Here is a 12929-nt window from a genome sequence, read left to right as displayed (position 1 = left end):
AGGGTGTATTTTTAGTTTCCTTTAGAGACTTCAGTATGTATCTATACCAGAACTACCAAATTCTTAAATAGATTAGTGTGTGTGTGTGTGTGTGTGTGTGTTTAAGAAGTGATACTGTTTTCAAAAAGATACAAACTGTATATATAAATGCTGCTGCTACACATAATGTAATTGCTGATCTAAGACATACCAGTTAACAGAAAATTGACTTTGGGAAATAATTTTCTATAATACACAGAGTACCATCTTCCTTACAGCCATTACGGTAGCAATGGCACATGTGGCCTGAAGCTGACTCTCCAAGCCCTGGGGAAAGGTTCATGAGTGCAACAGGGTTGTTTAGGTGGGTGGTCTGTCAGGATGTCTAAAATGGTGTATGTAGTAATCATTTTTATGAACACAAGCACTAGAGAAGCTATTTTAAGATCACAACTGGGGAAATATAAAAACACAAATTGTAATCCTTGTGGTTGTTGCCTGTCATTTTAGATCTATTCTTTTGTTGGTTGCCACTAGCAACAAGAAAATAAAGCTGAAGAAATTTTAATCGAATAAATACTGCTATTTACCTCCTTGATCAAATACTCTGTTGCACTGAAAAGTAGGCAAGTTCAACAGAAGTCAGTAATCTGAGAGATGAACTCCTTGGATGGGATTTTTAAAAATCTTAAAGGCAAATAATCATCAGTCATAAAGATGAGGTTCTTGAAGCCATGAAAAAATAACCTCACAGAGCTCAGGAGTATCTTTCTGCTCTGCAGCGCATGGAACAGTGGGATGTCTTCTCTAGCCCTCGTAAACAGAGGCAGAGCAAATTAAATATCCGGTATTTGAACCAGAAATTGACCTGAGCTCTAGCATTGCTGATTATAATCCTGAGGGCTTTGATCATTAAAACAGAAAATACCTTTAAAAAATCTTAACAGCACGAAAATAATAACTGAAGCTACTCTTAATGGAGCATTTATTATGACAGGTACTGTGTTCCGTGTTTACAAATCGTAACTCGTTTAATTTTCATGTGTCTGCAGATACAATCTTCTTTTTCCTTTTTTTTTTTTTTTTTTTACATGGGGAAACAGAAACTGGTTAAGCAATTTGCCTAAAGTTGACAGGGGCCAAGAAATGACAAAGGAGAGTAAGGCTAGTTTTGTGCAACAACAAAACCACTCTTTCCACTCCACCACACTGGCTCTCTGAATATGCAGAAAGCTACTAGTTATTCGCAGCACAGGTATGTCGAGCTGTAGGTCAAAGAGGGAAGAAAACAGAGGACTCCCTGTGTGCCAGGCACTTTCCATACATTACCTCCTCCAAAGCACACTGTAACTTTGTGAAGTAGGAATACTGACATTCGAACCTGTTAAGGAACATAATCAAGATTACAGAAATACTAGGTGGCATAGCTAGTATCTGAAACCAGATTTGTCTGAATCAAACACACGTTCTTTGTACTCTAACATCCCACTTCCTCCAAAGTGGAGTCTTTAGACAATGTCGGTATTTATGGATTGAATAAAAATCATCTTAGATGAGAATTTTTTATTGAATATAGTTATTTTTCAGAGGATAATATTTGACCTATGGAGCAGACAAATCTGTATACATCACAAATTACTGTATGACAAAGTTCTCCTATATTTTCTAGTTTTCATTAGAGGCCACAGATCTCATTAAAGATATATATATATATATATATATATATATATATATATATATATATACACACCTTTTTTCTTATTCTACTTGTATAGAGAAAAAAATAAAAAAGGCACTAGTGGTGAGAAATAAGAGAAGTTCTTGTCAACCACGTTGAATGGCAGAGAGACAAAGTAGAAGCATAGAAAAGTGGCAGGCAGTACCTTCATTTTGAACAACATAAGGTTATGCTATTATTTTAAACTTCAAAATGTTGTTAAAAATAATACCTGCCTCCCAACACTATTTGTACTCAGGCAAAACAAATGTCTGCAAGACCCCTCACATGATGGGGTGTTTTCTACAAAGACTTGGTAACACTGCCAGCCATTCTCTCCACTCAGACCCATCGTCCACACAGTTGGCACCCCCAGACCACTTAGCTTCTGTCCCTCTGACTTTTGGCTTTTTTACATTTCTATACTGTTTTTTTTTTTTTCTCATTTTCATTGATTTCTGCTCTTATCTTTGTTATTTCTTTTTTTTTCCTATGTATTTTCACTTTGCTTTAGTTTTCATTTCCAACCTTCTTAAGACGGAACTTTAGATCATTGATTTTAGACTTTTCTTCTTCCCTAAGATAAGCATTTAAAGATTTAAATTTCTCTGTAAGTGCTACATTTGCTGCATTCCATGAATTTTGATACGTCATTTTGTTAGCATTCAGTTAAAAATATTTCCTGATTTCTCTTATTGATTTTTTTGATCCGTAGGTTATTTAGAAGTGTAAAATTCTAAAAATTTGGGATTTTTCTAGACATGTCATTGTTATTAATTCCTAATTTAATTGCTGTGGCTCAAAATTATACTGTGTGATTTTGAGAAAATTAATAAATAGAAACCTTAATTAAAATAGAGTCATGAGGCCAGAAGGGGGAGCCCTCACACCCCACGATGACAGCAAAGCCCAAACAGGAAGAAGAAAGACTTCCTCTTCTTACCTGCCAAGAGCTCAGCTGCTGAGAGACTGTCAGGACTCAGCCAACGAAAAGCCACTATACTTTGAACTCTCAATTCCTCTAGTGGACACTTTGTTTACTGTAGCCCTTGCATAACTTCCTTTTCCCCTCTATAAAAGGTGTCTCCTTCCCTTGCTGTGTGGGAACTTGCACCATGGCTCACCATGATTGCAGACCCTGAAACACAATTCTTTGCTGATCCCCAACAACCGTTTTGCTGTAGAAATAACTGGCAGTCTGTTTGTTTAAGGTCAACAATTTTAAGCCTCTCAAATTTGCTGAGGCTTGTTTTATTGCCTAGCATAGTGGAAGCATCATGTAGATTTTTAAAGAATATGTGTTTTGCAGGTGTTGGGCATAGTGTCTTCTCTGACTCTAATGGTTGGTAGTGTTGCTCACATTATCTATGTCTTAACTCATTCCTTTGTCTAGTCTATCAATTAGTGAGGCAGGAATATTTAAATCTTCAAATATGATTGTGGAATTGTCTTTTTTTCCCTCTACTTCTGGTTAATTCTGCTTCACGTACTTGGAAGCTCCTTATTAGCCATTATGGTATAATAAAAAATAAATATTTGGGCTTTGTGCCCAGTTCTTGGCAGAGCTCCTAGAACACCTGGAATTTACTGTCTTTTGTATACTAATAAAACTTATGGGATGGCCCTTGCAAAGCTTTTAGGATGGGGGCTGGTCACCAGAAAAAACCACCAATAATTAGAGGGATTAGACCTCAGGGAGAGGAGACAACTGGAGATTGAGTTCAATTACCAATAACCAGTGATTAAATGAATGGCGTCTACTTAATAAAACTTTCATAAAAATCCTAAAAGACCAGGTTTGAGGAGTTCCTGGGTTGGTGAACACACTAGTGTGGCAGGAGGGTGACATACCCAGAATGGGCATGTATATGCTGAGCCCTTTGCCCCTATAACTTACCCTGTTCCATTTGCCTGTTCTGAGTTGTACCCTTTTTAATAAACTGGTAATTGTAAGTAAAGTGCTTTCCTGAGTTCTGTGACTTATTTTAGCAAATTATTGCATCTGAGGGAGAGTCGTGGCACCTCTGACTTTGTAGTTAGTCTGGCCAGAAGCATAAGTCTCTTGGGGACCTTATTTGCAGCTGGTGTCTAAAGTGGAGGCAGTCTTCTAGGATTCAGCCTATAACTTGTGTGGCTGCACCAAGTCTGGGTAGTTAGTATCAGAACTGAATCGAATTGAATTGAATTGTAGGAAACACAGTTGGTGTCAGAGAATTGGGGAATTGGTTGGTGGTGTCAAGAAAAAAAAACACACAGGCATATAAACATTTATAATTGTTATGATTTCCTGCTGAAGTGATTCTTTTATCATTCTGAAATAGTTCTATTTATCTCTAAAAATACTCTTTGTCCTGAAGAATGTTTTATCTGACATTTGTATGGTATATCTTTCTGTACCTTTACATTTAAAGTCCATCTCTTGTAGATACTATGTAATTTTTAACAATCCATTTTGACTTTCTCTGTTTCTAACATTGTCTAATAGAACTTTCTGGGATGACAGAAATGTTCTACATCTGCACTATCCAATACGGTAGCCACCGTCCACATGTAGCTATTGAGTACTTGAGATGTGGCTAATACAACTGAGAAACTGAATTTTTAATTATTTTTAATTTAATTAATTTAAAATTAAATGTCCACATGAGACAGTGGCAGTCATATTAAACAGCAGAGGTTTAGTTCATTAATATTTAATGTAATTGCTGATATAGTTGGATGTAGGTGTACTATTTTGTTTATTCTGTTTTGTGTCCCTCTTGGATAATTTCTATTGATCTATTTCCAAGTTTTCTGACATTTTACTTTATCATATGAACTTTAATTTCTCTGCACACTCCTTTCTTCTCGTCCATCATTGGGAAGCACACACGTACTGTTCAATACTCAGTTAAATGATTTTTAACTCTTTGAAGAATTTCCTGAATTCCCATAATTGGGAGAATTCCCCTCCTTGTTACCCCTACTATATTGTACACACTTCTCTCTCCTGGTACCTCTAATATTTTAATTGGGTTTTGTTTCTTCTTTCTAAACTGTCTATGTCTTATTCCTCTTTGATCCATGCTCCTAACACTGTGATCTGTTCTCCTAACAGTGTATTGATTCTTCTTTTTTTTAAGGCATTTTTTAAATCTCATGACAAGATTCACTAGAAGTAAAACTACTCCCTACAATAGAATTTTTATCTGCCATGGACTGGACAGATATTAATAATGTTATCTTCAGATTCATCTGACTGAAAAAGTTATGAAAGAATTGCATCTCAGAAAAACACCTAACAGCAGCACATCCTTTGTCAAGATGGTGCCTTGTTGCTATTAGACTGAATTGAAATCCACATCAATGGAAATAATTTAATCAGCTAAAGGGCTTCTGGATTCTAGCAAAGAAGAGAATGTAGGATTCCCTCAGAGGTTGTGAAATTGGCAGCAAAATATTTGATATTCACTAAGGATACAAAACCACCTGCTGAGAATCGCTCTCTGTAATTGGAAGGACAAATTTCCTGGACATTTTGGCATGTTCTAGCACATACAGCAGGTGTAGTAGAAAGAACAAAGGCGCTGGTATACAAGAAACCTGGTTTTGAATCCCAGGCCTCTGTTTACCAGTTGTGAAACCTTTGAGATGGTCCATAATCCCTCCAAACCTCTGATTTATCTATAAGATGTTAAAAGTGATACTTAACTTGTGCCATTGTTCTAAGTACTTAAAATTATATAAAGTTCCTGGAAAATTTCATTGAACAATAGAACTCTTTAAGGTTATTATTTTTATAAGATTTATCATTGTTGTTTTTATTTATGGTATACACCTAGTCAAATGCATTGGAAACAATTTAAGGCATATTAAGGCTAATTTGGTAGCTACTCTTGGCAATATATTTTACTTTGCACAAAATCAAAAGTCTCCCAAGTTTTATTTTCCTTTAACTATTCCTAGGACTTATAATTCAACCTCTGAGAAGGAAATTTTAGGCCAAAAGAGATTCTCCAGGATCATATGTCAACAGCAGAAAAAGCTGTCACTTACCAAGCACTGAGCAAGTGTGAGGTACAGTAATAAATGCTTTACCTGCATTATTTAATTTAATCCTTACAAGTCTCATTTAAGGTAGGGGCTGCTGCAAAAGAAGAAAACAAAACTTTGGAGAGGCTAAACAACTTGCCCAAGCTCATACAGTAAGATACAAGCTGGAATTCAAAGTCGCATCTCTAGGCCCCTTGCTCTTTAATTACCACTCAAAACTATTTTCCAGTTGATCCAAAACCTCTGTTCTCCAGTCCTGCTGGCTCACCAGAGGACAATGCAGCATTTGCATTTTCTTAATGGTAAAACCAATGGTGAAACCAACATGAACCAGAAAAGAAAATGCTTTAACATCAGGAAACCACATCATTTTAAAGGTGCTACAAATTAATGTTTCTAATAAAGCAGGGGCAACCAATATTGGTAGAGATTAGCAATCCTAATAGAATTAGCTTTTCCTCCAAATGCTTAGCTCTGTTTTTCACTACTGCTCACAAGGGTTCTCCTGACAGAGTTGTCTCTGCATGTTTACCAAGGGGGAAGCCGGGCCCACTTCTACTCAGACACCCTCACAGTCAATCACCCTCAGAGTTAGTGAAGCTCTCTTCACCATCAGGACTCTTCTCACTTGTTGCTTCAGCTTAATGAATAAGAAACTTAAAGGAGAAGATACAGAGGATGAGGATTAAAGGAAAAATAACAGATTTTAAGATCCATCCATGGAGAAGACATTTCTAAATGATTTGGGGAAAGGAAATCAATAGTTTAACCTGACACTTACAAAATGAATTGAAACATTATCTTCCCCTCACGATGTCTAAAACTGAAGAATGATTCTGTAGTCCTTATTAAAAATAAATATGTGGAGTCTAAAAAAAAAAGATACAAAATCTATTTACAAACCCAAAACAGACTCACGGACATAGAAAACAAACTATGGTAATCAAAGGGGAAAGGGCAGGAGGGATAAATTAGGGGTTGGGGATTAACAGACACACATTACTATATATAAAGTAGATAAACAATAAGGACCTACTATATAGCACAGGGAACTATATTCAATTTCTTGTAATAACATATAATGGAAAGGAATCTGAAAAGAAAAACTATATATGTATGTATATGTATAACTGAATCACTTTGCTGTATACTTGAAACTAAAATTGTAAATCAACTACACTTTAATAAAAATTTCTTTTAAAAATAGTAAATACAAACATCACTCTTAAAAGGCTATGTCAAGACCAAAAAGGCTTTAATTGGCCTTTTCTTGGGTCAAGAAAAGAATGTTGTTTTAATTCTGTAATTTTTGAGTGTGTTTATGTCTAAGTGATACGAAATGTAGTTTTAAGATTTCAACTTAAAAAACTTCTTGCAGAACAATCACTATGATGATCACTTGCAACTAATCAGAGCTGTTTAAAAAGCCATTAATTCCAACAGAATTTCTATGTTTCTTGTTATAATTCAGGTTGCCCCTAAATTCCCACCTAGCACAGAAAAGCTGTGTGTGTGTGTCTGGAAGAGAAAAAAAATGATTTCAAGTTTTATAGACTTTGGCTTTAGCCAATTTTTTCCCTAGTGGCTCATCTAAAATAAAATAAGAAGAGTGGTACAAGAAAATTAGAAAATTCACCGAATGTTCCAATATTAAAATATCCCAAGTCAGGGGTCAATATTTTTGGTTTCCTAAATGTCAAAAGATCCTGTTAAAATCACTTGTAGATTACAGCATAAGAATGGAAGGAACTAATCTACCTAATGCATTTTCCTTGAAAAATAAAGACTGACATGGATGTTTAATAAGGTATAAATCAATAGCATGCAATCATTTTATATATTTTCAAACTAGGCAGAGTGCTACTTTCCTGATTAAGAAATACAAAAGGACAGTTGCCCTACCCCCCCAAAAAAATCAAGGAGATGAGATAAACCAGACCACCCCACACAGCTGTACATTTTGTGCACTACTTAAACACACCTGACCAAGTGGGTAAAATGGTTTAGAGATCTAAGCTTTATTTGCTTAACTGGACTCCATGGCTCTCCAGAGGAGGCTCTCTGCAGGGCGAGCCATGTCAAAAAGAACACATATGCCCAGTGACTGACTTTTCCTAATTTATCCACCCAGGGGGAGCACGTTTTCTAATTTGTAAAAGGCCTAATAGAGGCTGGTTGTGGCCTGGTGAAAAGACCACATTCTTCACGGTATGCATTTTATTTGCTTAAGTTTAGAATTGCTTATGCTCAACTTCTTACATGGTTCATTCATTCAACAGCTATTTATCGAGTCCCTTGTCTATGCCAGACACTGATATACCCAGGAACAAACCATAGCACACCTGACCACAAGAAGCTTTTAGTCAAGGGACACGGAGACAAGTAACCAAAGATAACAATGCACAGTTACTTTTTGGTTTCTATGGGATCATGTTCCTAAAATTATCATGACTGTCAAAACTGAAGCTGGCATAATTAAGATCTGGTAGAAAATATAGGATCTGGAAGGACTTCACTTCCAAAGCAAACCAGATTCCCCATGTTAAAAAACCTGCCTCAACAGCAAACATTCCTCTTGACTAATTTTATACAATTATTCAGAAAACATTGTTGCATCCTGTGATCTGGAACACTGCAAAATTTCCTCCCAATTCCACAATTTGTGGATTCTCTAGTTCTAATACAAACTCCACCTTTTATTAGTGTATGAACTGGTCAGGCTCTGTGCCTCAGTTCCTCACTTGTTAAATATGTCATGATAATACATTTACCTTAAAAAAATTGTTCTGAGGATTAAATGAGATAAATCATATAAAGTGACTAGTACATAATAAATATTCTACATTTTCTGCATTTATTTTAAAGTTTGTCAGTCTAATATTGTGAGGAAGTTTGAACTGAATGGATGGTTTTTGGTTTTGGTTTTTGGAGGGATTTCTTATATTGTCCCTTGGTTTTATATTTTCCCATTTTCATAATTTTCAATAAAATTTTTATTTACCTCATGAGCCTTTCACAAGTATCATGGTAGTTGAGGACTGATTTTCTGACTCGAAAGAGCAGAGAATAACAGTAAAAATATTGATTCTGAAGCCATACACGCCTGAGTTCAAACTCAGACACTCCTCAATTTGAATGCATCTGACATCAGGATCATCTTAGAATTACTGTGTGTATATGAAGCTATATTTCCTTCTCTCTCTGAAAAGCTATTGTTAAACCATTTGTTTTTGTTTTGAGTTTTTCGTGTTTGGGGCTTTCTTTGCATTGTCTTGTTTTACTTTTATAAACTTTCGTGTCTTAACATTTAGGAAACAGTAACTTGTGTAATGATAAGCAATTTATATAAACTCCTTAAGTCACTGTTTCTTCATCTGTAAGACTATTTTACTCATAAACCTGTTCCTTAAAGTTGATATGAAAAGTAAATGAAATAATGTATATTACAGTGCCTGGCATAGTGCCTGGCATGTATTGAATGATTTATACATGATAGCCATTAATAATTTGTATCCCCATTTTGCACTGAGAGGATGAAATATAAATAGATTCCCTTTCTCTTCAGTAAACCATAAAGTAGCTCCCAGAAGGGTCTATTGGGGGAGTCATTATCAGTGTCTTTTTAAAGGGAAACACATTAGAAGATCAGAGATCTCCAGTTTTCGCACTTATATGTTAAGTAGAGGATTGCTTTACTGTGGTGGCTATTTTGATAGGATGAGTAGAGTTCAAAGAAATTTGCAGATCAGCCCCTTGGAAATCATCTGTGGAAATCATTTTGAGGGAAGTGACTTCTGTTACTGAGACCTGAGGGACGAGCAGGAGTTAGTGTGGCAAGCACAGGGGAAAGAGGTCTGCAAGGACGTGCCAAGTCCTGAAGGTGAGAAAGAGCAGATGTGTTAGAGACTAATCAATGCTGTTCGTAAAGCTTTACTGTATTTACAAAACACATTCCATAATTGGCTGTAAGTGATGAATGCAATTGTTTCAAAGTCAGGGGATCATTCTTAAATCATAAAACTTTAGATTTTGGAAGAACCTAGAGATCAAATTAAAGCCTTTTCTTTTGAGATAAAGAAACCAAAGTTTGGAGATGAATGAAAGGGAAGAGAGAAGAGAGCTAACATGAAGGGCATCTATCATGTGTCAGACCAGTGACATTATGCACATATAATATATAAGGAGGCTGAGACATAAAGATTTAAATAACTCACTCAAAGCCACAGCTGAAACAAGAGTAGAGCCAGAATTCAAATCCAGATCTACAGTCCTCCAGGTTCTAGGATCATTTTCACTATACCCCCTGGAACTTGCATGAATTTATTCACATGTGAATTTATCTTCACAAAAACATTGTAATAGTTCACTTGTGCATTTATTTCTAAACTAGTCTGTAAACTTCTTGGGAATCCTTTTCTATTTGTAACCACATTTCCTGGAAGATAGATGAGTCCAATAAGCTATCAGATGATGTATGTATGTATGTATGGATGGATGGATGGATGGATGGATGGATGGATGGAAGGAATTTGAGAGATTTCTTGGATGGATTTGTCCAAGGGCCTCTCCAATTATCTTTCAAGCATATTTTGATATTCTTAAGCATATTTCTAAGTCTAATTAGTCACATACATTTTAAAAAGTCTCTAAGAAATGTACCATAATTTAAAATTTAACAAATAATAAACTGCATGGTTCTGAATAAAGTAATAAGTGGCAGATTTGTTAATAGAAGCCCTACATAGTAAGTTCCTTGCAGACACAGCCCATGGCCAATTCATCCTTTTGCCCCTAATATCTAGCCTCTGAGCATATTTGGCAAGCATGTACTGAAAGTCTAATCAGTCAACAGTTCTGATTAGAATCATGCATGATTGGCTCTTTAAATAATAGAAACAGTCCAATTCTGAAAATAACATTTTCTGGTGGACAAATAATTCTAAACTGATCCTTAAAGGAAGAGGAGGGCTACTGTTTTACCATACAAAAGACCCACAATTACTACCTTCATAGTGAGATTCCAATGATGCTATCGGATGTCAAATTAAATGCTGTTTATGGGCAGAAATGACATGAATATGTCTAACCCCTAGTACATACAGGGCACCAACTAGTCAGAACGGACACCATGACCCAGCAGAAGAATGCCTCAGTAGGTAAGGACAGATACCAGTGTAAATAACCAGTCAAATGCATAGTGTAGGACATGAACAACAGCCCTGCTCGTAAGTCCTTGGAGATGAGGAGCAGAGATATGGTTAATGAGGAACAGAGAGAGATAGATAAGAGGGAAAAGGGCCACAGATCTAGACTACAATGTGAGGGCTTGTTTTGAGGAACAGGATACGGCACAGTTTCTAGCATTTAAGCACATAATCCATATGTCTTGTAGCAAGGCACAAGGGTTACTAAAAAGGCCGAGCAAAGATCAGATGCTTGCATATTTTGTGCTGGATAACCTACACGTTGACCTCAGAGGTGCTGATAAAGGATGGGAGTGGTCCAATGGTCTCCAGGGTTAAATCAAACTTGTAGGATGAGATTACTTGGCTTAGCAGTGGGGAAAGGAGAAAACCACTCGGACTCTGAAAACAATGTCATGTGTTTGCAGGGACAGCGTCCTTTCTTCTTTCCTCCTTTTGTTTTGTTTCTGTCTGAATTAGCTAGAATCAGTTTCTGTTCCTTGCAATCAAAGAATAATTGTTACATAAGATGTTGTGCCTTATTCCTGGCACAATCCTTATTAATTCTATCTAAGTTCATTAGCTCTTTGAAGAACCAAGTGCTTACTCATTAGGTATTTCCTCAGGTGTTCATGTGATTGTGGATTTAGCTCTAAAATATTTCAATGCAAGATACTGGACAAGAATTACCTGAGCGGGATTTAGCAACATAAGTAACAGACTTTTTTCCCCATGGCTTTACATTGAAGAGACCATCGTCTGTTACTGACCACTGCCAAGTTCTAACACTCCACAGTCCTATCCTTTGGTTCAAGCTGCTTTTCTCCCAGAAATGCCCTTCCTACCATCTTCACCTGTAGAAAATATATTTATCCCCAAAAGACTGATTTAAACATCAGCTCTGCAAAGCCTTCCCTATTTCCCAAGATAGAACTAATTGCTCCACATCTGTGATTCCTGGCAATGTCACCTCTGTTGGAGCAGTGCCCTGATGTGCCTTGAACTGCAGATAATTGGATTCCTCAAAGAATTCATCTTAGGTTACAGGGCTACAACAAATGTTAAAGTTATATTTATGACTCATTGGTATAAAAATGAGTAAGTTAATATTATTATACAGTAAAAGTTTCTTTGACCCCAAAAATTCATTTCTTTCTTCCAATTTCAAAAGAAAGTAAAAGATTTTCATGGACCTTTAAAAGCAGAGTGGACCCTTGGCACTGCACACACTTTGTCCAATGAGTAAGTTGTCCTTGTGTGCCTATGCTCTCATTTAAGCATTTTTCTCACTTACACAATCCATAGCCTAAAGGACTTCTTCGAAGGACAGGTTAGTTTCAGAATGTGGGATAGAACCTGTGGATGAAGAAAGTCACCTGCCATATCAGTAAACAAAGGATGCTCCATCAGCCACTGCAGCCATCAGGGCTGTGCACCCAGAGGGGATTCAGCATGGAGAAGAGCAGGATACTGGCCCTGGATAGTTAAGATGCACATCAAAGGAATGGTTTCAATGAACTCAAACTCTTATAGCTCCTCAAACATAAAAAAAAAAGTGCTAAATTCATTAACATAAGATATCTGGTTTTCTTTACTTAATCTTAATCTTTACAGTAATCTTTTGAAGTTCTGACTACCTGGTTTTTGTTGCAAAAACTCCTTTATAACCTGATTCCTCCCTTACCTCTTTGGAGCAGTTCCTCAGAGCTGTCTGAGAGGCTGTCTTCCCATCTTTAGTCCCAGAAAGTCAGTTGAAATAAAACATAATTCTCAACTTTTAGGTTAAGCGTTTTTTTTTTTTCATTTGGCAAACCAAACTTAGGTAAAGGTAAAATGATTGAAGAATGCTTCAAGCGGGTTCTCTTAAAGGAGGCTTAATTGAATGATTCAAATATATAATGATTCTTTTTAAGAAGATTTTAAACTTATTGACAGTTTGCTAATTAAAAATTTCTCCAAAGAAATTTTTTTAAGATAGAACTGTTAGGTAGTTAGATAAGTAGGGGCACCGGGCAATT

General features: G+C 36.3%; 1 protein-coding gene across 1 annotated transcript in view; it reads right to left on the bottom strand.

Moving 5' to 3' along the window:
- The window catches only part of SCEL (sciellin), a 173704-nt gene that overhangs the window by 159934 nt on the left and 841 nt on the right, over positions 1 to 12929 (bottom strand). The window lies entirely within an intron of this gene.

This window comes from Camelus bactrianus, chromosome 14 (genome assembly GCF_048773025.1).
Source record: "Camelus bactrianus isolate YW-2024 breed Bactrian camel chromosome 14, ASM4877302v1, whole genome shotgun sequence".
NCBI lineage: Eukaryota > Metazoa > Chordata > Mammalia > Artiodactyla > Camelidae > Camelus > Camelus bactrianus.
This window is presented reverse-complemented; position numbering and strand designations above follow the sequence as displayed.